General features: G+C 43.6%; 1 protein-coding gene across 2 annotated transcripts in view; it reads right to left on the reverse strand.

The window, feature by feature from the left end:
• Positions 1-17,690: 17,690 nt before the first annotated feature.
• DNAJB12 (DnaJ heat shock protein family (Hsp40) member B12) overlaps positions 17,691-23,719 on the reverse strand; it is a 41,502-nt gene continuing 35,473 nt past the window's right edge. The window contains exon 10 of one of the 2 annotated variants that reach the window (XM_084845588.1): positions 17,691-21,911. The gene's annotated coding sequence lies outside the window, so the exon portion shown is untranslated. The remainder of the gene's footprint in view (positions 21,912-23,719) is intronic. The other variant, XM_084845589.1, reaches the window with a different exon arrangement.

Here is a 23,719-nt window from a genome sequence, read left to right on the forward strand (position 1 = left end):
ATATATATATATATATATATATTATGGTAGAAACTCATAATGGGCTAAAGTTTAGGACTGAAGAGACAACAGAAAGAAGAGCTACTTCTTGCTTTAGACTTATGGGGTGTGCCTTAATGGCAGGTTGGTGGCTGCCCATGCTATTTGCATTTGGGACAAGGTCCCCCTCGTGAGCCACTGTGAGAATCCCATGTAGTTCCTCTGCTGCTACCCCCTTCAGCAGTTTGCTCTTGATCTAACAAGGCAAAAGCCCTCTGGTTGCTGTGTTGCAAATCACCCGGCAGCTGGGAAATGTGTCAAGAAGCATCTGCTAAGATCCACGTTAGGAAGCAGTCAGAAAGCTGAACAGGCACGCGTGGGGAGATGGGAGGCCAGATCTAAAGGAGAGAAGAAGGCACAAGTTAAAAACAAGCAGGCCAAGAAGAAGAGCATAAACTGTTTAGAATGTTAAGGCTGGCCTGCACAGCCCACACTAGGGGCTCAGTAAACTTGCTGGAGGTTGCCAAGTACCGTAGCAGGCCACCATACAAGGCTAGTGGGCTATATTTGGCTTGGAGGGTAGATTGCCAGTTAGCCTGTGTGAAGGACTCTGATTCACAGGAGCGTCTCTACATTCTCACTTTAACAGTAACTGCAAAACATGGGACAAAGTGCCAGAAAAACTTGTATGTACTACCACAAGACTGGCTGTGGAGAAAGCCTGAAATGGAGAGGGGGGGGGGGAGTGCAACATGCCGGGGTTAGGTGTACTGAAAGAGTTTTCTGAAATAATTTTATCTCTTCCAACTGCCCCCTCCCTCTCTTAGAGAAAGCACTAAGCCAACGTTCCCCAACCTGGTGTCCTCCACATGTGATGGACTACAGCTCCCATAATCCCCAGCCAGCAGGGATGGCTGTAGTGATGGGAGTTGTAGTTCAGCACATGTGGAGAACACCAAGTTGGGGAAGGCTGCACACTCCTTTGCGGGATCTATGTGTTTTGCTGCAATGGGGGCTCTTCAGTCTAAAATTCTCCACCACGTGACTGGCTTACCAATTACTGGCTTTTTGAAAAATAAAAACATAACTTTGCTTCATGGCCCCATTCCAGCTCACGTCAGGCCTGGTTTACACAGAACTGGGCTGTAAGACTCCTAAGGTGTCTCCAATGTATAATGGACTCTACTACCAGTATACTTTCAGCAAGCTGGGCGTTTGCGGCTTGTCCAAATACTGATGAAATCCACTCTGCATCAGAACAAACCCCAACTCTTTTTTAATGGATCATATTTTATTCAACAACATCACTTTCCCATGTAACGTAATAGGTTTTTTAAAATTTTATTTTCCCGCTTTATTCTATTTCAATCATTACAAAGAGTCCAAGGTGCAGCGTATTTTTTTCTGGCAATTTTTTTTTTTTACTTTCGTTCTGATGGATTTTGACATCTGAAAATTCTTACTAGGGTTCTTATGAGATACAAGAAAAAATAAATTCTGAATTATCAGTACAGCCCAATTATTTTATCAGGTGGAGCAAAACACTCATTGCCTGGGTAGGCTGCGAGTGGATGCCAGATGGCAAAAGGGAATGCGGTATTCTTTGAAACTTTTATTTTGGGAGTCTGTAGGGGACAGATGGAGTCTTCTTTCAGAATACAATCACCACTTTATTTTCTGGCAGTTTTCCTGTGTTTTAAACAGCTGCACAAAAGGCAGAAATGCTTCAGGTGCAGCTTCTCCCACATTACAGCATCTCAAAGCTTGGAGAAACTGCACCAGTTGAGTGCTGCCTCTTCACATAGGGGCACTGCCAGAAAAGGGTGGCAATTCTCTTTGAGGACAACCCCTGACATCTTTAATTTTGACATCATACTGTTATTTGAATTTAAAACACTGATGAAAAGACATTTTGTAAAGAATGGGTATTTATGTTAAGGTTATTCTCACCGTTCTTCTCCATCGTAAAAAAAGCTGAAGTAGAATTCAAGAACAGATTGAAGGATCTCTATACTCAGCAGGATATGTCCTTCTCAGCTAGCTAGGTATTGCAGAGTCAGTTTTGATCATGATTTTGAAAGTTACCTCTCAGATTTTAACATTATACCAAAAGGAAGAGATTTTACTCATCTAAAATTCCAGATAATGTTCTCTGTATTTCTAGATTAGCCTTCTTGAACCTGGTGCCTGCCAGATGTTTTGGACTTCAACTACCATCAGCCCTAGCCAGCATGGCCAATGTAGGAATACTGGGAGTTGTAGGCCAAAATATTTGGAGGGCACTAAGTTGGGGGAGGGCTGTTCTAGATGCACATTGTATGGGAACATTTGTATGAACTTAGACAGTGGACTGGTTCACATGAGACAGCGGGCTAAATAACCTCAATGAGTAGTGGTGTCTGCCTATCGGGGGGGATCGAGGATTGCTGTATGTTGCTCAAACCCAGCTGTTGTGGATTATTCGACATTTAAACAACGCTTGCATAACCCTACTATTAAGTAAGTGTTACATGAGGGTTGTTTAACCTTCGAATAACCCACAATGGATGGGTTTGGACAACAAGCCACAACCCACAATTGTGCGGATAGGGGGTTGCATATTCATAATGGCAGCCATATGCACCCAGCATGCACCGCAGCTCATGGTGGGTTAAATAACGATGAGCTGTTGTGTTGTGCAAACTGGGGGTGGGGGGATCTTCATGACAACAGAATGAGAAGCGCGTTAAGAGTATTATCAGAATTTTCATGGAATCAGTTTTGGTCCATCAGGGGCACATGAAGCAAGATAAGCTGAGTGTACCATACCTTTAAAAACTGGTTTTCAGGGGGTCACACAGTGCTTGAAAGGAACATACTTCTGGAAAGGGTGGGGGGAGTAGAACTGAACATTATCAATCTGGCAGGGGCTGCTCAACCAATGAGAGAGGTTTGTTTCCCACTCAAGAGTTGTAACAGAGAAATTTGGCTGCATTTGTTTTTACAGCTGGAAAAACTAAAGCAAATCTATTTAGAGACTCTGGTAGTAATTACTTTCTCATATCTGCAACTGATGTGTATGCTTTGTTCTGTTCCACAGAGTTCTGTTATGACCTATGGTCAAGAAGAGAACAAACTAATCTAGCCAATTTAACCCAAGCATTTAAAAAACAAGCATCAGCCTGCCCGCATATTTTTAAATTTAACACAGCGCATAATGCATCTGCAATATGAGCAAATAATAATGCCTCAGTTTCCACCAAGCTGATCTCTGTGGGATGAAAAGGGAAGGGGCAGGGGGAGAGAAACATTACCTTTTGATTGCCAAAAAAAGCACCAGCAAAAAGCAAAGAACGCAAGCCGCCCAGATGGTTCAGGTCAAGGCGGAGTGGATTTTCCACATTCTACAATAAAACACGAACTACCTATCAAACTCTTGATGCATCAGAGGTCTCTGGATGGATACTGGCAACAGCAAGCAAGTACAGCTTAGCTTCGTAGGACCCCACGGGGCTTAGAGTTTATGGAGGTGGCGGGGGGAGAAGAGAAACAGCTGTGGAGGAGGGGGAAGAGACCAGTACAGGATTTCAGAAAGGGCACGTAGCTCATGTCCCGCATGGAGAAGATAAGGGGGGGGGGATTGTAGGAAATGGGAGGGCCAGGAAAACCCAGCAACACAAGCTAAACTACAGCTGCAGCAACAGGCGAAAAATAGAGAGAGGGAGAAAATACAGAGTCAGCACATTCAACTCCTCTCCAATGAGAAAAGTGAAGGGCTGCCAGACAAATTCCTGCTTGCTCAAGGCCCTAGAGGGAGAGGGGGCTCCTCGCAGCTGCTCATGAAGCCGCCTCTAACTCTCCAAGAAACTTGCTTGGCTCAGTTCCACTCAGGATGGGCAGAGTTAACTTGCAAAATATGTGTGCGTTTGATATATCGACGGCACAAGGAAAGCACTGGCTGTCAGCTTATCCCAGTCTGGATCATATAATTCTCTCGTGGCCTCCTGGATGTCTGGCACCCAACAGGCATCAACATAGCGGCACCTGCGGAAATCCTTTTTGAGCAGGAACGATGCTCAAGGAAATTTATGCATTTGCTGATGGAGCATTTTTGAGTCACCTTTTCAACTTAAAAAGTGCTCAAGGTGCCATATAAGAAGCTTGTGAAAAGGTACTAAAAGCACTTAAACATTAAAAAACACACACACTAAAACTCAGCTTTGAGCCTCATTGACATTTTACCAGTGTGACTTGAACCTTGGAGGCCTGCTCAAGAACCCCAGCCTTGCGCAGGCCCCAACAGATACATGTTCAGCAGGCAGCAACGTTACGCAGACACCGCACCAGCCGACTGGATCCTCCACTGGAGGGAGTGCCATACCGTGGATGCCACCACAGGGAAGACTGCTCTGTACCCTCTCAGTCTCCGAGAGTAAAAAACAGAATGCAGAGTAGAGTTGAAGGCCTAGTTCAGGTGACACACTGACTGCTAAGTATTGGGGTGGGGGGGTACTGTAGCTTAGCATTGTTTTGAACCTTGGCAGCTCCTGCAGAGTTGGGAGTAGCAGCAGTGGGTAGAGCTTCTGCTAAGTTCTGCAGTTCTGTGTGTGATAAATAAAGGACAGTTGTGTTTGAGGCCTGCTGAGTTTTACAGTCATTCCCCCTACCTATACAACAATTTGTGGTGATAAAGGTGGGATCCTAAGAGCTATACAGGCAGCAAGGACTCTGAATCCAATGAATACAGGTTACTGGTAAGCAGTCAGCTAGGCCCACTTAAGAACCTGAGTAACTCCTGTGTTGTTTTTAAAAAAGAGAATTAAAATCAAAATGGCTGCTTTTGGACATAGCAAAGAGTTTTATGTTAGTCAACCTGCTTCCTGCGATTCTTATGCAGAACGGCTTTCATTCTATCTCTAAGCAAATAAGGTAGCTAATGCTGAACAAATGCAAGCTGTGTCCTTAACTGTTTGTGGGCCACAGACTTTTGCCATAATAAGATCCCTCAGTGCTCCTGCCTCACCCCAAACTAAGGCATTTGATGAACTTCTAGGATTGTTGAAGATACATTTCTCAGCAAATCCTTCAGTTATTGTGCAGAGATTTAAATTTCACAAATGAATGCAGCAACCTGGAGAGGGCATTGCCGCTTATATTGCAGAACTGTGTCATCTTTCTCAACACTGCAACTTTGGGGATTTTTTTAGAGGATATGTTGAGGGATCACCTTGGCTGTGGGGTTATGATGAAGCACTACAATGACGCTTCCTGTCCAAGCCAAAGTTGACATTTGCAATGGCTCCAGAAAAGGCATTAGCCAGTGAGACTGCATCACTATATGTCACAGAACTCAAGAGAGATGCAGATGATGTAAATGCCATCTGGAGCAAGCAGGCTGAGAATTCTGGGCAGCAAGGTCAACAGAACACAAGAAATGCACCCCCCATAAAATCTGCAGATAGGCCCTGGCTTACCTATTCCTGCTCAGGCTGTGGAGGACCACATCAGCGTTCTCTGTGCAGATTCAAGGATGCTGAGTGCAGGTTTTTCAAGAAGAAGGGTCACCTTGAGTGAGTCTACCATTCAAAATCTGTGAGCACATGGCCAGGGAACTATAGCAAAGAGTCACTCCACCTAGCATCTCATGGGGTTGATTATCTACAGAGTGATAAAACTCAACAGCTATATCACATTCAGAAGCAATGTCTGGTGGCCACGTATCAATTGAGATGTTGAAGAAATTGTAAATTAGTGCAGTAGTTGTCAGGCCACTAGGCACAATCCACCAAGAGCACCTATCTTTCCATGGGAAGTGACCAAGAAGCCTTGGTCAAGAATCCATATTGATTTTTCAGGACCATTTCAAGGAATAAAACTTGGTTGTGGTAGATTCTTACTTGAAGTGGCTTGAAGTAGTCTTAGTACCATCAGAAACAGCTGCTGCAAACAATCAGCACTGCGCCACTTACTTGCAACCCATGGGTTGCCTGATACTATAGTCTCAGACAATGGGACTTCTTTTACATCTGCTGAATTTAAATCATTTGTGGGCAAGACCCTTATTCGGGCTGTCACCAGTGCACCTCATCATCCCGAGCAAATAGCCAAGCTGAACGGATGGTGCAGACAAAAGATGTCCTGAAGTGTGTCGCGGGAGGAGACTGGCCAACACACCTTGCCAGGTTTCTTATTGCTCAACATGTTACTCCTTGTGCAACAACAGGAGTCAGTCCTGCAGAGTTACTTTTGGGGCAGCATCTAAAAACTTGCCTTTACGGTCTCCACCCAGATTTACCTGAAGACTTACAAAGCAAACGTGAGCAAGCTCTGGATGCTGCCTTCTCAGCTTCTACTGTCCATTCATTGGCCCCACAAGATCAGGTGTTTGCTAGGAACTATGGTGCTGGACCGAGGTGGGTTCCCCCCTCTATCATTGAGGTCTCTGGACCTGTGTCATACAAGGTCCAATGTGCCGATGGATCAGTGTGGCATCGCCATGTTGACCAGTTGACAAAGTGTTTTGGCCAAAGTGGGTTGTCATCAGCAGAGGCAGCTGCTGAAGATCAATCTGGAACTGATGTGTTTCTCTCACCGCCGGTTGAAGCATCAGAACCACTAAGTGATGGGAGCAATACTCCTTCCTCACCTACAGCAGTTACTGAAAGAAAGTCATCTGAGCATAGTCGAGTGCAGAGACCATGCTATCAAAGGGTACCTTCTGGTTGAAAGACTACGATAGCTAAGGGGGGAGGAATGTTATGTATCTAGGTGTGGGGGAGGTACTGTGGGTTTATTATTGTTTTGAACCTTGGCAGCTCCTGTAGAGTTGGGAATAGCAGCAGTGGGTGGAGCTTCTGCTAAGTTCTGCAGTTCTGTATGTGATAAAGGACAATTGTGTTCGAGGCCTGCTGAGTCTTACAGTCATTCCCCCTACCTATACATCACTGACAACTGCCAATTGCCGTGGCCATGAGGAGCACCCTGCCAGGCTGATGTGCTCATCTTACTCCTGGATCCAGTCTCTAGTTTGAAAGCAAACTATGGCTAGCAGTAACTATGGTTATGCTGATTCAGATGCCACAATAAACCAGCTATTGCTGTCCAGGAAAAGGAGGAGGAATGGGGTGGCAGGACAGGACACATTGAGATGTTTCTGATTACTGCACCACGGGTTTGGTGTTCGGCAGTGTGGTGTCTGAATCAGGTGTAACTCTTGTGGGAACGTCTGTAATGATGACATCATGCCATGCAGATTCTGTAATGATGACATCATCTGTAATGTTGACATCATGCCATACGGATTCTGAACCAATATGATGCTTGTAGAAACCTCTTGGTGCCCACCAGGCTCCTGCCCCTATTACTACTACTACTACTACTATTATTATTATATACAAACACACAAAACATCACAAATCTTACAAAAAATGTCACAGATGCAAAATAAAACATATAGACATAGATGTTCAACTAATTCTAAATTATCAATCATCAGGCATTCTAAGTCTTCCTAATTTTCTTCAGTTTCATAATAGACACATAACAATTAAGATTTTTTAAAAATCTGAGAGGTTGGTACGCTCAAAGCCGAGTTTTATAACTCACATAAACGTTTATTTATAAAGCTTTTATGTCAGTTGTCTATTCAAAATAGACAACATGTAAAATTATAAATATAAAATATTCTACAATAGTTAAAATAATCCAGGGCATCAAGCAGCAGCAAGCCACCATTTAGAAAACAAAAAACCATTTTTACCAATGGGTAAAAAAATAGCCAAAATCTTCAGCAAGAAAGCTTGGCCAAACAGGGAAGCCTAGAAACACCTAAGCCTGAGGCACACTAACTTGGAAGTAAGTCCCATTGAACAAAGTCAAATTTACATCAAATAAAACACATGGAGGGAGCAATCCTACCAGGATGAGCGGCTGCCTCCGAACTCAGAGGCAGAAAATGCATGATAAAGAGTGTTGTGTAGCTCAAATGCATGCACATTCTTATACTAACAGGAATAGATCCAGTAAAATCTATTGCAATACCATGTATTGCCTTATACCTTGTCTAAAACTGGAAGAATAACATTGGTCTCACAAACCAGGAGTTCTGTTTATGTACCTATCTATACTGCCTTTCAACAAAAAAATTCTTAAAGCAATAGTAAAACTGGACAACAATTAAAATGTCCTAGAACACCTTAATTCTGAAGTTTTTACCATAGTGCTCTTCCTTGAACAGGGTGTCCTTTGATAACTGTAGGCCTTATTGGATAGATGGTTATCAGTGTCTCTTGGCATTGGGGAAACAATATTAAAAGTCCCTTTTGCAGCAATTTTGTTCTGTCACCAGACCTGCAGTAGCCACACTGAGATAGCTCCATAATCTTTCCCTCTAATAGTAAACTGGGATGGACAAGTACCTGTGAATCTGGAAGCAAAATGGGATCCCCCAAAACAAGGGAGTGATTTCTACATTATTGTGGGGGCTCCTTGGATACATCGAAGTATCTTTGTAATAAATTATAAGAAATATATATTTAAAACAAAAAGCCCTGTGAGTTTCCAGGACCTATGGAATGTTGAGGGCACAGAGATAAAACTATTTAGATTAAGTCATTTCATTGCCTCCAGAGGGAACTTCTAGGATCACGTTGAATGCAAAGACACGAACTCTTGTCTTTACTTCTGCTGCAGTTATTGTTACCCAGTCACAATTATGTTAAAATCCTGGATTTCTTCCATGTTTTCTATGGGCAGTTCTCATATCCAACCCTGCAGGAGTGGTGCGGCGGGGGGGGGGGGGGGGAGAGAAAAGGTATAAAGGAACTGGAAGTCAAGCAAACTGTATGAGTCTAGAAATAAGGGCTCTGAGTGAGGACAGTTGAGCCATCGAATGTTGAAGATACCACTTGAAGAAAGAAACCCTATGATTCTATGAAGAAGAAAAGGAAGATGGAGGGGGTAGAGGGGGCATTTGGCTGGCTTGGGTCCCTAACAGCTTAGAGTATCCCCAACCTGGAGATAAACATTAGAGTTGGGGTGGGATGTGTACCATGAGGTGAAACTTTCTCCCACACTGTATTCACCCCACACTTACAATGCAATAAAGCATTTAGGTTCAGAGCTGTCAGCCAGCTCCACTCCTTTCAGCACTATATAATATGAGAGGTGGGGTGTGGATGGTTTGGAGAGAGTAAGAAAGGAAAGAACAGAGAAGTAGTCCTGTATGAGCAATGGTGTAGTGGAGCCCGGAGTCACAGGGACTCAGCACCAGCACATTTTTATGAACGGGGATGCTGATGTCATCTCCCCTCCCCCACCCCACAACCTGGCGCCATCGGAATTCCCTGTTCCTTCTGTGCTTAGCCGCAATCTTCACAGTAGCACCAATATATTTTCCCAGCAACAATATAGTGTCCCTTGTGGTAATGTGAAATATTTTGGGGTTGCTTGGTCTTGAATGGGCCGTTAAAACTAACCAGCTTTACAAAAGACCTGCTGCTAACAGGTGAAAACAGCTAGAACTGGTTTGTTGATATGGATCAACACAGCTTCCTGCAATCTTGGGCTCTCTTTGGGGGTGTGGTTATGGGGACTGTCATGATGAGCATTTGCACTTCCAAATTAACCACTCCACCATGGTGTATGAATCCAAAATGACATTACAAGGTTTCTGCTCCAGGCTGGCTGGAGTCCTGAACAGGAGCATTCCTGAGAGGCTGGACATATGCTGTAACGTTTCATTGCAGGTCTCTTTAGGATTCTATGCCACACCATAATCATAGCAAAATGATGCACATGGGTTGTGATCTTTCAGTTCTCAGAAGGGGCTTCTCAGCCAGGTCTATTAGAGTTCATGGAGCTCTTTATCCCAGGCCTCACCCCACTTCTTCCGTTTGCTTATATCTTAACACACCTCTAGCCAAGCTGAGCTTCAGCCAAAGAGGAAGCACATCTTACTTCAAGGCAACTATATTTCCTCTCTGAACAAAGGCAGGTCAGAAGTCTGCTTCCCCACCCATCCAGATCCAGCCACACTGAAGAATGGGTCCTAAGGTGACTTCCTGATTGGTGTCGGCTGCCACACTGCGTAGTGCCTTCAATAAAGATCTGAGGATGCTGGCCTGATGAACAACTGACAACAATAATGCCATACAGAAGAGATTCAGACCCAACTCACGGGATTGGTGGAAAATCCAAACAGCACTCCCACCCCAAAATTAAATTGTGGCATAATCCCAGGATGCAGTTCTTTTGCACAAGCCTAATTGGAAATACCAGGAGGTCTGCAGGACCATTTATCCCGCCCCGGAACCATCTATAAAATACACCATATATGAGGAATGGGAGAAGTCAGCAAAAGTAGCCCCAAGGATCCGAACAAGTTATTTTAATAACTATAGACTTTGCCCTATTTCTTCATTGATTGTGTTGTACTCACTGTTAGCAACCCTGAATTTGGGAGGAAGTTGGATATATAGGCCTGGTTTACATCTAACAACAACAGAGTATGGGTTGAGTATGGGATATTATTGAATCATGCATTGTTGTTGAATCATGGGTTGTTGTTGAATCATGGGTTGTCATTACATGTGAACCCTGCACTCTGGTGTAACTATGGGCTGTTAACCACAAACAGGAAGAGAACCCATGGCTTGTTGTTGGGTTGTGAACTCTGGGTTGTTTGTGGTTAACAACCCATAATTAAATCATAGTGCAGGGTTCGCACGTAACGACAACCCATATTCAATCCATACTCTGGGTTGTCGTTATGTCGTAGTTAAACCTGTGACAAAAAAGGGAATCAACCTTGGTTGAAATGAGGCAACCCACTTTTCTGGTGATAGCTGCAATTTCTTTAAAGTTGTTTCTCAAGGGTTTAATTCAGGGGTGGGCAATCTTTTCGGAACTCGGGGCTGCATGTGGCGCTGGGCAGTGGGTCAAGGGGTGCACACATGCATATGCACACACATGCACAGGGGAATGGGATCATTGGGGGAAGGGGAGGCTGAGGCCTCTCACCCCATTCCTGTGATCCCAGCTGCTTCGGATATCAGCTGCCTCCCCATCGCCATTAGTGGTGCAAAAGCCCTTGGCTGCTTTGGGGTCAGTGGGGGGGAGGCTTTAGCTTCCCTCTTCCCCCAGCAATCCTGAAGCAGTTGGGATTGCTGCAGGGTCGGGGCAGGGAGAAGAGGGGTTATCTAGCAGCAGCACTAGAACAGTCCTGATCAGCTGGGCTGTGGGGGGAAAGTGGGTGGGGCTCATCCAGGCAGCATGCAGCCCATGGGTCGAAGCTTGCCCACCCCACTTTAATTGGAGATGTTGATATCCTGACTTAAGATCACCTTCTGTAGTTTTTTACTGAACAGAAAACAATCCGCATAGCTGTACTGTTGCTTTTCTTTCTTTTTCTTTCTTGCAAGGTTCCTGTGTTGGTGTTGGTGTTTTTAACATCGCCATTGAAGGCAAGCTTGCTCCATCACTGCACACCTTCTGTCTGACACACGCCTGCTAAAGGCACCGGAACATTGCCAGGAAAGAAAGTGGCAACTCAATCAGCTTGAAAGCATACTTTCCTGTCAGCACAATTGGTCCAATAAAATAGGATCATCTGAACCATTTTCTTTGAGGGAGAGAGAATGAAATACTAGCCACCCTCGAAACAACTGTAGGTAGAATTGCTGTTTTCAGTTCTAATTTTCCATCCCTTAATTGAATGGATAGCAGCCAAGAACACCCACCTTGTTTACATTCCATCTGCTTCTCTTGTTTTTCAGTAACAGCTTGACGGAACAGTCTGCAGTTTCAGCTTTAGGCAACTGGGGAATAGGCTCTCTCTCACTCACTCACTTTCAGCATCACACCACTTGTATTTAAACATCTTTATTAATGGCTTGAAGGAGGTGAGTAAACAGCACATTATGTTCTCAGCACCAGGTAGGGTCAAAATATTTTACTTCCAGCTACCTGTGCATACTACAGATGGAAGTGGCAGGCCCAGGGGAATGTGCAAATCCCTCAGGCGAGCCGCTTTCTTCAAACAGTCCAGATGCAGGAAATACTCCTCACAAGTAAATTTACATGACATTTATCTCTATGGTGAAAGACCGATAAAACTTGAACATAAGAAGAGCCATGCTGGAACGGTCCAAGGGTCCATCTAGTTCACCATTTTGTTTATGCTCCAATACTGGAGGTAGCATATAGCCATCATAACTAGAAGCCATTGATAGCCTTATCCTCTATGAATTTGTCTAATCCATCAGTAAAGCTTGTGGTAGCAAATCTCATAGTTTAACTATGTGCCGTGTGAAGAAGCACTTCCTTTTTATCTGCCTTGAATCTTGGGATGTTCATCAAATGTATCTTCCCAAAGATCTTTGCTTCATGGCCTAGACAAATCCCAGCACTGATGGCTTTATTTTCACAGGCCTTGCATGTGGCATTCCCATCAAATACAAGCGCAACTCTGGGGTCAAAGATATCTTCATGAAGATCTAGGATGAATATGGTTTGGTTTAGTTTCAGGCATATTTGGTTGCAGCTGATGCCTCCTAAACCATGTTCGCGGGGACTCTCTTCAATAGGTTTGTGAAGGCTTGACAACCTGATTGCAAGAGTGGTAGCGTTATCTACATACATAATACATCTTTTTTGGCTAGTGGGCAAATTTAGTATTTTGAGAAAATATAATGGGTGTGATCACGAAATAGCTGTGCCATGGTGAATGGATGCTAATGGGGCAGGGGGAAAGGACAGAGGCATTCTGGGAAAAGGAAATGAAGATGGCAGGTTCTTCACTTTGCAGCCATTGAAGGTAAAAACAAACCCAACTTCTTAAAAAAAAATGAAAATAGCTGGGGGAGGGGACCTTGGGAGGTACCAAAAGAGGTAGCTGTGGTTCCATTGGTGTTCACGGGCACCATGTGGGAGACCCCAGACATAGATGATATCCTGCTTGGGAACAATAGGTTCACTGAGAGCTGGCCCCATGCACTGCTCAATAAGAACTGTTACACAGAATTCTTAAGAAAAGTAAGAAATGCAAATGAGTGAAAAGCTGGAGAACAGCAATGAAATCTGTCCAGCCAGTGCAGTGAAGACTGTAGGTATGTTTGATGAATGTCCTCAAATGGCTCTTTCATTATAAAGATACCATCTCATTTAAATCTTATGTAAGTTTGCTTGTAAGTAGGTCTCATTAACCTCAATGGAGCTCACCTGCCTGTTTCAGTTGTGTGAGTGTCTCCTGGATAATTGAAAAAACTTCCATGGGCATACAACTCTCTCTTGCAATGTGGTGTTCATACACAGAAAGGAAATTGCTTTGCTCTGATAGAAAGAAGGGCAATGGAAATGCTAAGTGGGATTTGTGTGTGCAAAAAGGAAAAAATAATGATTCTGCACCAAGATAACTCAAATTCTGTGACCAGACCACATTATGTAAAGCAAGCATTTCTGCATACGTATTGGCTTGTTTTGCATATTTTTTCCCCTGTTTTTGCGAGCCATGGGGTAAGGCAAAATGCCATCAAGGGCCACTTCAAGTCTTACAGATTGCTCTTGTCCCCGGCACCCCTGCCCCCGGCTTTGAAGATTTCTGAAGACATGTCCAAGTCTATTTTTCATGAGGCTACAAACTTGCTTTTTGTCTTAAATGAAAGTGGCAGTTTTCAGGATGCTAAATTCTGTACACGGTACCAAGTTCTATGAATCGGCACAAGCACAGAATTCACACATCCCTGCCCATAGACATGCACACAAATTGCAACAGCATACTGGAGAAATTCAAGACAGACTAAAATGAGTTTGGATTTCTAAGAACCCGACCTGCGGAATCTGTTGCCAACCAGCCCCGTCAGGCTATGCAGATGGATCATAGAATCATAGAATAGTAGGGTTGGAAGGGGCCTACAAGGCCATCGAGTCCAACCCCCTGGTCAGTGCAGGAATCCAAGTCAGAGCATCCCTGACAGATGGCTGTCCAGCCTCGTCTTGAATGCCTCCAGTGTGGGAGAGCCCACCACCTCCCTGGGTAATTGGTTCCATTGTCGTATTGCTCTAACAGTCAGGAAGTTTTTCCTGATGTTCAGCCGGAATCTGGCTTCCTGTAACTTGAGCCCATGATTCCGTGTCCGGCACTCTGGGATGATCGAGAAGAGATCCTGGCCTTGCTTTCTGTGACAACCTTTCAAGTACTTGAAGAGCGCTATCATATCTCCCCTCAGTCTTCTCAAGGCTAAACATGCCCAGTTCTTTAGTCTCTCTTCATAGGGCTTTGTTTCCAGTCCCCTGATCATCTTTGTTGCCCTCCTCTGAACCCTCTCCAGTTTGTCTGCATCCTTCTTAAAATGTGGTGCCCAGAACTGTACACAGTACTCCAGATGAGGCCTAACCAGTGCTGAGTAGAGGGGAACTAGTAATTCCTGGGATTTGGAAGCTATGCTTCGATTAATGCAGCCCAAAAGAGCATTGGCCTTTTTTGCAGCCACATCACATTGTTGGCTCATATTCAGCTTGTGATTGACAACAATTCCAAGATCCTTCTCGCTTGTAGTGTTGTTGAGCCACATATCCCCCATCTTGTAACTGTGGATTTGGTTTCTTTTTCCTAGGTGCAGAACTTGGCATTTATCCCTATTAAATGTCATTCTGTTGTTTTCTGCCCAGTGCTCCAGTCTATCAAGATCACTTTGAATTTTGTTTCTGTCTTCCAAAGTAATAGCTATCCCACCCAATTTTGTGTCATCTGCAAATTTGATCACCTCCTCCTTCAGGTCATTAATAAAAATGTTGAAGAGCACTGGGCCCAGGACTGAGCCCTGCGGTACCCCGCTCATTACCTCTCCCCAGTTTGAGAAGGCCCCATTGATAAGCACTCTTTGAGTCCGATTCTGTAGCCAACTGTGGATCCACCGGAACGTTGTTTCATCTAGCCCACTTTGAGCTAGGTTGCTCATGATATCCTTATCATGGGGCACTTTGTCGAAAGCTTTGCTGAAGTCGAGGTATATGATGTCCACAGCATTCCCACAGTCCACAAGGGAGGTTACTTGATCAAAAAAAGAGATCAGATTCATCTGGCAGGATTTGTTCTTGACAAATCCATCTTGGCTTCGAGTAATCACTGCATTGTTGTCAAGGTGCTTACAGATGGCTTGCTTTATAATCTGCTCCAGAATTTACCCAGGGATTGATGTCAAACTGGCTGGTCTGTAGTTCCCAGGTTCCTCCTTTTTACCCCTTTTGAAGATAGGGACAACATTAGCCCTCCAACATTAGTGGACTTTTGGATCTTTCTTCTTCCTTTTTTTTTACTTTCCCAAAATTTATTCATAAGAAAATACGCAAATTTCTGCTGAGACGGGAAAATATACGCGGGCAAAAGTTGAATGGAATAGGGAACAATACACTAAATGTTACATACTAACTTAAATTACAGAAATTGTTGCGAACCGTCTACTGGAATTATTTGCATATTTTCCCGCACAATGAAAGGTTTTTTTCCCAAACCCGTCTGTGAATGGATGCCAGAATGAATGACACCACACAATCCACAAAACACACATGGGACAGATGTCACAAAATCTGGACCTCCCTAGAAGTAATAAACATTGCCATCTAGAGAGGGCCCCCCCAATAAGAAAATTAAGCATGGCTTGCTGGGGAACACTGGGAGTTGTAGGACTTTTCTCTGTGTAAACATGCATAGGATTGCACCCTAAGTCCAGAGTCTAAAATTACCCATCTGCACCGGTGGCTGCTGTACTATCATGAAGGGGAAGAAAAGCTGCACCTGCCCACACTTCCTCTTCTGGACTGTTAATGGGGCAAGAGCACTGCCTCCTTGCGTCTGGTCACCCTAAGGAAGTCCCAGAATTGAAAGAACAGTAAGGGCAACCAATGCTTAAGAAAGTCATAAAATCTTGTAGTGGAGGGGGGCAAGGAGAGGAGGCTAAATTAAGTACCTGTTACAGTTTTGTTTTACACCTAGTGTACGCTGCCTCAGGATGGAGGGTTTAGAGTCATGGATCCTCTTGGAAACTGCATGTGGCCTGCTTATATGATTTGTATGGAAGCACCAGCAAAATGTCTCATTACAATGGGCAGGATGAAGTGCAGAATAAATTGCAACAATACTTGGCATGCAGAAAGTCCCAGGTTCAATCCCCGGCAACTCCAGGTAGAGCTAGGGAAGAATCCTGCCTGAATCTCTGGAGAGCTGCTGCCAGTCAGCTTTGACAGTACCGGGCTAAATGGACCAATGGCCTGACCCAGTGTAAGGCAGCTCCCTGTCTTCCTATGACTGCTTATGACTTGAGGACTATAACTCCATTAATGCGGCCTAAAATCATGTTAGCTTTTCCCACAGTCACATAACACCTCTGACTCATGTTCAGCCCACGGCTGACTGACTACAACCCTGAGATCTTTTTCATATATATTGCTGCCAAGCCAGGTATCCACCATCCTATACCTCTGCATTTGTTTGTTTGTTTGTTTGGCCTAAATGCAGAATTTTGCATTTGTCTCTGTTAAATTTCATTTTGGTAGTCTGCCATTTCCCATTCTATCAAGTACGTTTTGAATTTTATTCCCGCCTTCTAAGGTGTTAGCTATCCCTCCCAATTTTGTGTCATCCAAATTTAATAAGGTTTTCCATCCAAGTAATTGATAAACCTGAAGAGTACTGGGCCCACAACATACCCCGGCAGCACCACATTCAAAATCTCCCCAATCTGATGTGGAACCATTGATGAGCTTTCTTTAAGTGCTGTTTTCCAACTAGTTGTGAGTTTCTCTGGCAGTATTATCTAACCCTCACTTAATCAGTTTGCTAACCAAAATATGTGTGTGTGTGTGTGTGTGTGTGTGTGTAGTCTTCAGGCTTTTGCTGAAATCGAGATAAATTATGTCCACAGCATTCCCACAATCCACTAGGCTAGTAATCCAATCAGGCAAAGAGGTAAGGTATGGCAGGATTTATTCTCATGACAAATCCATGCTTGCTTTTACAAACTCTGCACTGTATGAAGATGCTTAGAAATTGTCTTTATAATCTGTTCTGGTACCTTCCTTGTATTGAAGTCTGACTGATTAGTCTGTAGTTTCCCAAATCTTTTTTCCCTCCAGTTTTGAGGATTGGGACATCTCCAAATCCATGGTCCCTCACTTCTCCAGGAATTCTCAAAGATGTCAGATATTCTGAGAGTACATCAGCAAGTGCCTTTAGTAGGCTAGGATGTACTTCATCTGGCCCTGAAAACTTGAACTCATTTGACATAGCTAGGCATTTCCTGACCAGCTCCTCATCAAACTCCAATCTTGTCTCTTCACTGGTCGTGCTGCTTATGTGATATTGTAGATAGTTCCCCTTTTGGGAGAAGGTGGAGGCAAAATAGTTGAGCTGTTTCCCTTTCTCTTTGTCACCCATTAACATCTCACCATCTTTACTGAGTAGTGAGCCTACTGTTTCCTTCCTCTTTTTAAAACATAACTGTTTCTTTTAGCATCCTTCACCAGCCTCAGCTTATTTCTGAGCTTTAGCTTTCCTGATACTGTTCCTTAAAATCTGGGCTATGTGTCTATACTTGTCCATGATGACCTGTCCTTCCTTCCATTTTTTTATGTATGTCCCTTCTTAATTTTCAGATCACAAAGCTCTTTATTTAAAAGATGCATAGGCTACTTTTTAGGGTAAACTCTCCCAAGGCATCTCCCATTTCTCCCTCATTGGAATTGTTTGTGATTGCACGTTTAGTAACTCCTTCAGGAACTCTCATGCATTTTGGGCTCTTTTCCCCATTAGTTTATCTAAACATAGAATCCTACCTAGTGTTTTTTCTCATTAGAATCAGCTTTCCTGAAATCCAAGTTACATGTTTGACTATGCTCATCTTTAGCTTTTAGCTTTAGCTTCAAGAATTCCAGCATTTCATAGTTGCTTTCCCCCAAGGTTCCTGTTACTTTAATCTCATTGACCAAAGCCTCCCTATTGGTTAGGATCAAGTTGAGGATAGCTAATCCCCTCATTCCTGCCTCCACCTTCTGAAAAAGGGTGGGAGGACGTACCAGGAGTTTGCTGGAGATTCCATGCTTAGTGAAGTTTGCCTCCCAGCAGATACCAGGGTACTTGAAAGTCCTCCACTATCACCAATTCTTTCTTCCCTGTAATGTTTGTAACTTAAAGCATCATCCACATCCTCTCACAGCAGCCGGACCCCAATATTGCTTTTAATTTCTTTCTCCGTTCATTTTTACCTAGATACAGGGCTACCTTGTTCAGTCTCTTGAATTTCTGTACAGGCATACAAACTGTTGAAATACAGTGCCAATTCTCCTCTTTCCTATTGCATGTGTTCTCTTTGAGCATGTTATAGCCTTCAGTAGTTACATTCCAGTCATGGAAGTCATCCCACCAATTCTCAGGGATAGCTATAAAGCCCTATTTACTGTCCTGCGCGAAGAGTTCAAACTCATCTTACTTTCCATGCTCTGTGCATTAGTGTATAGACATCGACACCTCTCCCAATGTTTTATCGTGGGGTTTCCTAGGCCACCCTCACAGCTTCCCCCGTTTCTCCTGTACTGCACAGGTCCCTTTCTTTAGTGCTCACCTTTGTACACCACTGACCCTTTTGTCTTCATTCCCCGCAGGATTTAGTTGAAAGCCCTCTTGATCAGGTTTGCCATGCTTCCGCCAAACACATTTTCCCCAGCGCTTGCGAAGTGTAGCTCATACCCTGCCAGTGGTCCTTCGCTAAGGAAGCTTAGACTGTGATTGCAGAAACCAAACCTCTCTTTTCAACACCATCTGTGTCACCAGCCATTCAGCTGAAGCATTCTCCTGTGGATGGAGAATGCAGGAGGAACTGAGGACAACAGCGCCTTAGCCCCAAGATGCTTCACCTTCCTTCACAGAGCTTTGCTGTCAGATACGATACGTTCATAGCTATGCCTGGCAATATCATTCATTCATCCACATGGATGAGCGAGAAGGGATAACCATCACTGGGCGTGGAAAGTCTTGGCAGCCTGTCCATTGCATCTTGGATCCATGCATTGAGGAGGGAGCATACTTCACAAGTTAACAGATTCGGTCGGTATGCAGCCACCTCTGTACTGGGTCCCCAACCACCAGTACCTTTGTTGTCCTGTTCCTAGAGGTAGTGTTTGAATCACCTGTCCTTAAAGAGTCTTCCTTCCCACCTTACTGTGTGTGTATTGTGCTTTCCGTGCAGCTACACATTACACCTCCACTACAGGACCCTTGTTGGTAATGGGTTACAGCTTCCTGCAACATTGTCACTGAATGCAATTTCCCCTCCACAGTAGCAATTATGAGCTTATATTTTGCCTCCCCCAAGTCTGTCCATAATTACAACTAGCCAATGTCTACACATCCCTGAAGTGGGTCTCAATTCTTGCTCCCACTGGAGTATGAGAGAATGCTAGGAGATAGCATTGCTTGAAAGCTGTTGGGGCAGAAAATCTTGTTGATTAGATACTCTGAGAAAGGTTTTTTTAGCAGGCAGCATCTTCAATAAAATTACTCCTCTTAGATTTTATGAGACTTGAGCGTCCTGACACAAATGCTGGGACAAAGCTTTCATGTTATAAACCTTTATTTATAGATGTACAATTGTATAATTAATTCTAAATTAAGAAATACAGCCTTTGCAAATATCTTTCAGGCTCTATGCTTTTTATTGCACGTCGCTCATTCCATCCATGGCTATCTACTTAAGAAATCAAAAGGTTTGGACAGGTAGGCACTGGGACTGCCAATGCTGTTTTGTTGAGATGTCGGCAACTTCAGGCTGAACTGTTGAACAGGTGACCCTCTAGAAATGGAGTTGGAGCTCAAGGGACCACTTCCAGTTAGTTAACAGGGCTGAGGTTTTAGACAACACTGCGGCCCATACCTGCCATCACAAGACGCTAAGGGGGCGGGGAGGCTGTCTTGTGGTGGTCAGTGCACACAGAGTGAATTTGCCCTTCTGTGTGGGCAAACGTACGACAGGTAATGAGACTGATTAAAAGGCAGGCGCAGTGACTTAATGTTAAATTAACATCCAGTTTGTCGATTCCAAAGGAACAACATGAGTCAAAGGGCCTTACCTTGTAGTCTGAACCTATAGCTTGGTAGCCTGTGTAATTTTGAACAAGGAAATCTCCAGAAAGAAGTCTGAAAACTCTGTATAAAAAATGTCTCTGGATGAAATTAACAGCAACATAAAGAAGAATCCAGTCTTGTGTGAATGGTAATGCAGCTTACTCGGCATAACCAAATCTTCATTTATCAGAACATATCTGCCCTGATCCAGAGCACCTATTTACTTCCACTGTGGGAGCAGTTCTATGCATGCAAGAGGAATGCATGACATGCTTCCTCCATTGATATGAATGGAGGATTCCTTGCAGGAGTGGGAGGACAGCTTAGATTCTTTGTACCTGAAGATTACCACTAGTTTAGGATGATTAGGTTTATCAGAACTGTGAGCATTAACCTATTAACTCTGGCTTATGGCTCAGCTGCCAGAAGTAATTTATCTTAAGGCTTCTCTGATAGCATTGTATCAGCTTTTAAAAAAAACAAACCAGAATGGGCATTACTACGAAAATGGGTCGAAATTAAAGTATTTTCCTAATGGAAGATGGACTATATCGTCCAGTCAAGTAACAGGAATATTATTTCCCTCTTTCAACTTGCTCAAGCAGCAAAACCTCTTTTGACAAAAGGATCCTGTTCTCTGGAGGAAGCTGATAGAGGATACAAATCAACAAACACTGTTGCTGTGCTCCCTTCCCTTCACTGCAAACGTAGGGCTACCCAAACGCCACCAAAATGAATGGAGGATACATAGCAGCAGCAGCACTACTTGGCAGGCCATGTCAACTGACAACAGGTTCCTGGAATGAAATCAGCAGTAGCAGTTTGTCAAGGAAAGGCAGCTTTGCTTACAACTTCGTAGTGCTACGAGATGGAGGAAATCAGCTCATGGAAAAAGACTACAAAAAGGAAAGCTCTGTGTACCAGAACGAACACTGATTGCAAGGCAGAAAATATGGGGTCTGCAAACATAGAAATAAATACACATTTCCATACAAACACACAAGCAACCCTGATGAACTAAAGGTCATTTGAGACAATTCACTCTCCTCTACAACGAATATGCTCTCTGTTGAGAGGCCACCAATCCCAAACTGTGCCAAATGTGAGTGTAGAAAACATTCCTGTAGGTTTTAGTGATTCCCTTAAACAAAAAAGGGGAATAACTCGGAGTCAAATTCTACACATTTTTTCCCCAGAAAAACGAAGCCATTAAAAAATACAAAACTTTTGTGTCATCAGACAAGGCTGCCTTATGCAGGAAAAGTTTCAGAGGGCTGGACAGAAAGAGGCGGGGGTGGTGGTGGAGAAAAGGCTAAAATTCACGCATCCTGGGTTATGAAGTTCGGCAAAATAATGAAATAATTTAATTCTATCCCTGCATAGTTTAGAAGTACAACATATTTACAGCTATAAGTTAATTCTAGATAATTTGTCTTGCTTTTAAAAATTGATTTTGTTTAACTCCTACAGATCTTCCTATTTCTCCCTCTCTCTTTGAAGTGACCAGTGCAATTGCAGAAGACTCTCTCCTTCTGCTCTCTTGATTTTCTGCAGGCCTTAAAAGAAAAATAACGCAACACTTGCTCTCAGGATTGCTGGATCCCAAGAAAGAGACATGACAGTTGACAGTGAAGGAAGAGTAAAAAAGACAAATAGTCTTTTTTTCTGTTCTAAGAGACATCCAAGTCTAATGCTGGACAGAGACAGAGAGAGAGGAGAGGGCAGTTGTGCGTTGCTAATTCTCCAATTCCATTTTAATTTAAGGTCTGATTCTTTAAATAGAAAGTCTGTCTCCTTGGCTCAGTGCACTTCCCCCAAAGTCTTCAGGCATTTGAAGAGTCTGAGAAAAAAAGCAGTAACAGTATCAGTGTCTACTGTATTAGAAGTATAACAGAGACCCCAGAGAACATGTTTCACCCCCATTAACAAGAAATACATTTGACTAGAGTTAACTGGAAATGCTAATCTGCATGTTTAAACTTATCTTCTCACCATCTGACAACTGATAGGTGGAGAAATTCCCAGTAATGGTATACAGTAAATAAACAATACAGGTCTCGCCACTTGTGAGGAGGAGTAGGAGTTATCAAAATAGCATGGAGCACTGGAGGAAAGAGAAACCTAAAAAGCAAAACATGCCCATTGAAGGCAATTCCCAAAGCTCAGGGTGTAGCCATTTGACAAATGCAAGTCTAGGTAGCTGGCAAAAACACTCCATGGCCTCCTTCAAATGTTTCTGTGTTCACACAATCAAATGTTTAAATGCATTCCTCAAAATGCAATAGAGTTTTTTGGTGGGAATAGAGGGGGTGGACAGCTTTGAGAAAAGCTATTTTGCCTTGTAATTACACTTGTGGGAGCCAAGAAAAATCAATGTGTCTTCATTACATCCCATGGATCAAAGCCCCCACCCTCCCTCGGTCTTGTTCTCACCCTTAGGAGGGGCTGTGGAGGGACCACTTCAAACTTGAGCTCTAGCTTTGTCTGCTGCCCAACAGTGCTAGTTGTCCATGTGGAGGGACTCGGGGGGTGGGGGGTTAATAGCAGCAATCAAGTGTGGCCCTGTCTGCAATCAGACATGATACAGCCCAGAAACAGGTTTACCACCTTAGCACAGGCCAAACTACACGTTATGTGGGAGGTCCACGATCAGACCTCCTGACAGTTTTTTGCTAAACTCAGAAGGAGCCGAGAGTGCCTGCTGTCAGGGGTATTTAACCCTCTCTCTCCAAACCATACCACCACCCCAGCTATCGTTAGCCCAGCTGTAAAAACAGACAGGCTCTTAGCAAGACTACAGACCATCTAGCTATCAGTGCTGAAAGATCAGGTCCCTGTTCTTCTCCAGCTCCTTTCCACAACGTCTAGGAGAGCAGGGTCCTGACTGCCTCCAGCTACAAAGGCTGTTCCTGCTGCTGAAGGTTCCTAGCGACCATCAGAGTTTAGGCACTGTTGCTGGGGCAACACTTAGGTACGATGTATTATTTTTGCTGCTATCTGGATTATGTTTTTGTATTTCTATTGTTACGCCCCAGTATGAATTATTAATGGACTGTTTAATCTTAATTATGTTTTAATATTGGTAGGGTTATTTATGTTTTGTTATCTTATTTATGTTTTGTTATTTTGTAATAGTTAGTGAATAATCTCAAAAGGTTATATTTTATTAGGGTAACTCTTCTGCAGTTAAGCCCCTTGGTTTAGCATGGAAAAGCAGGACACAAACGAACATGAAGATGATGATGTTAACAGCTTCAGAGGGTGGGCAATGATATGGAGAGACAGCCCTGACCCAGCTTAGCTCCCTGACAGGCATGGCTGTTCTTAAGTTTTGGTGTATTTTTTTAAAGTCAGGAAATCCCCTTAGAGAGCTTTTGTAGTCTGATCCCGAGAACCAGGCCTAAATGGAGAAGACACATTTTTACACCAATATTTTTTAAACCTTGCACTGATTTTCTATTACCTCAATCGCTTTTATGTTTCTCCAGTCAAATGTCACTATTTACAGGGAAATCTCGTCAGGAAGGGATACATTTCTGTAAAAAAATTCTGCGACTGCAAGAAGGCTATGTGTTATGTTGTTTGCATGAAGCAGCTCCTCGTAAAGTTCTGGGGATCTCACCAAGCCATTGCCAAACCTGTATTTTT

Source organism: Heloderma suspectum, chromosome 3 (assembly GCF_057233095.1).
Source record: "Heloderma suspectum isolate Gila_16-S chromosome 3, 16-S_ref, whole genome shotgun sequence".
In the NCBI taxonomy this organism is placed as follows: domain Eukaryota; kingdom Metazoa; phylum Chordata; class Lepidosauria; order Squamata; family Helodermatidae; genus Heloderma; species Heloderma suspectum.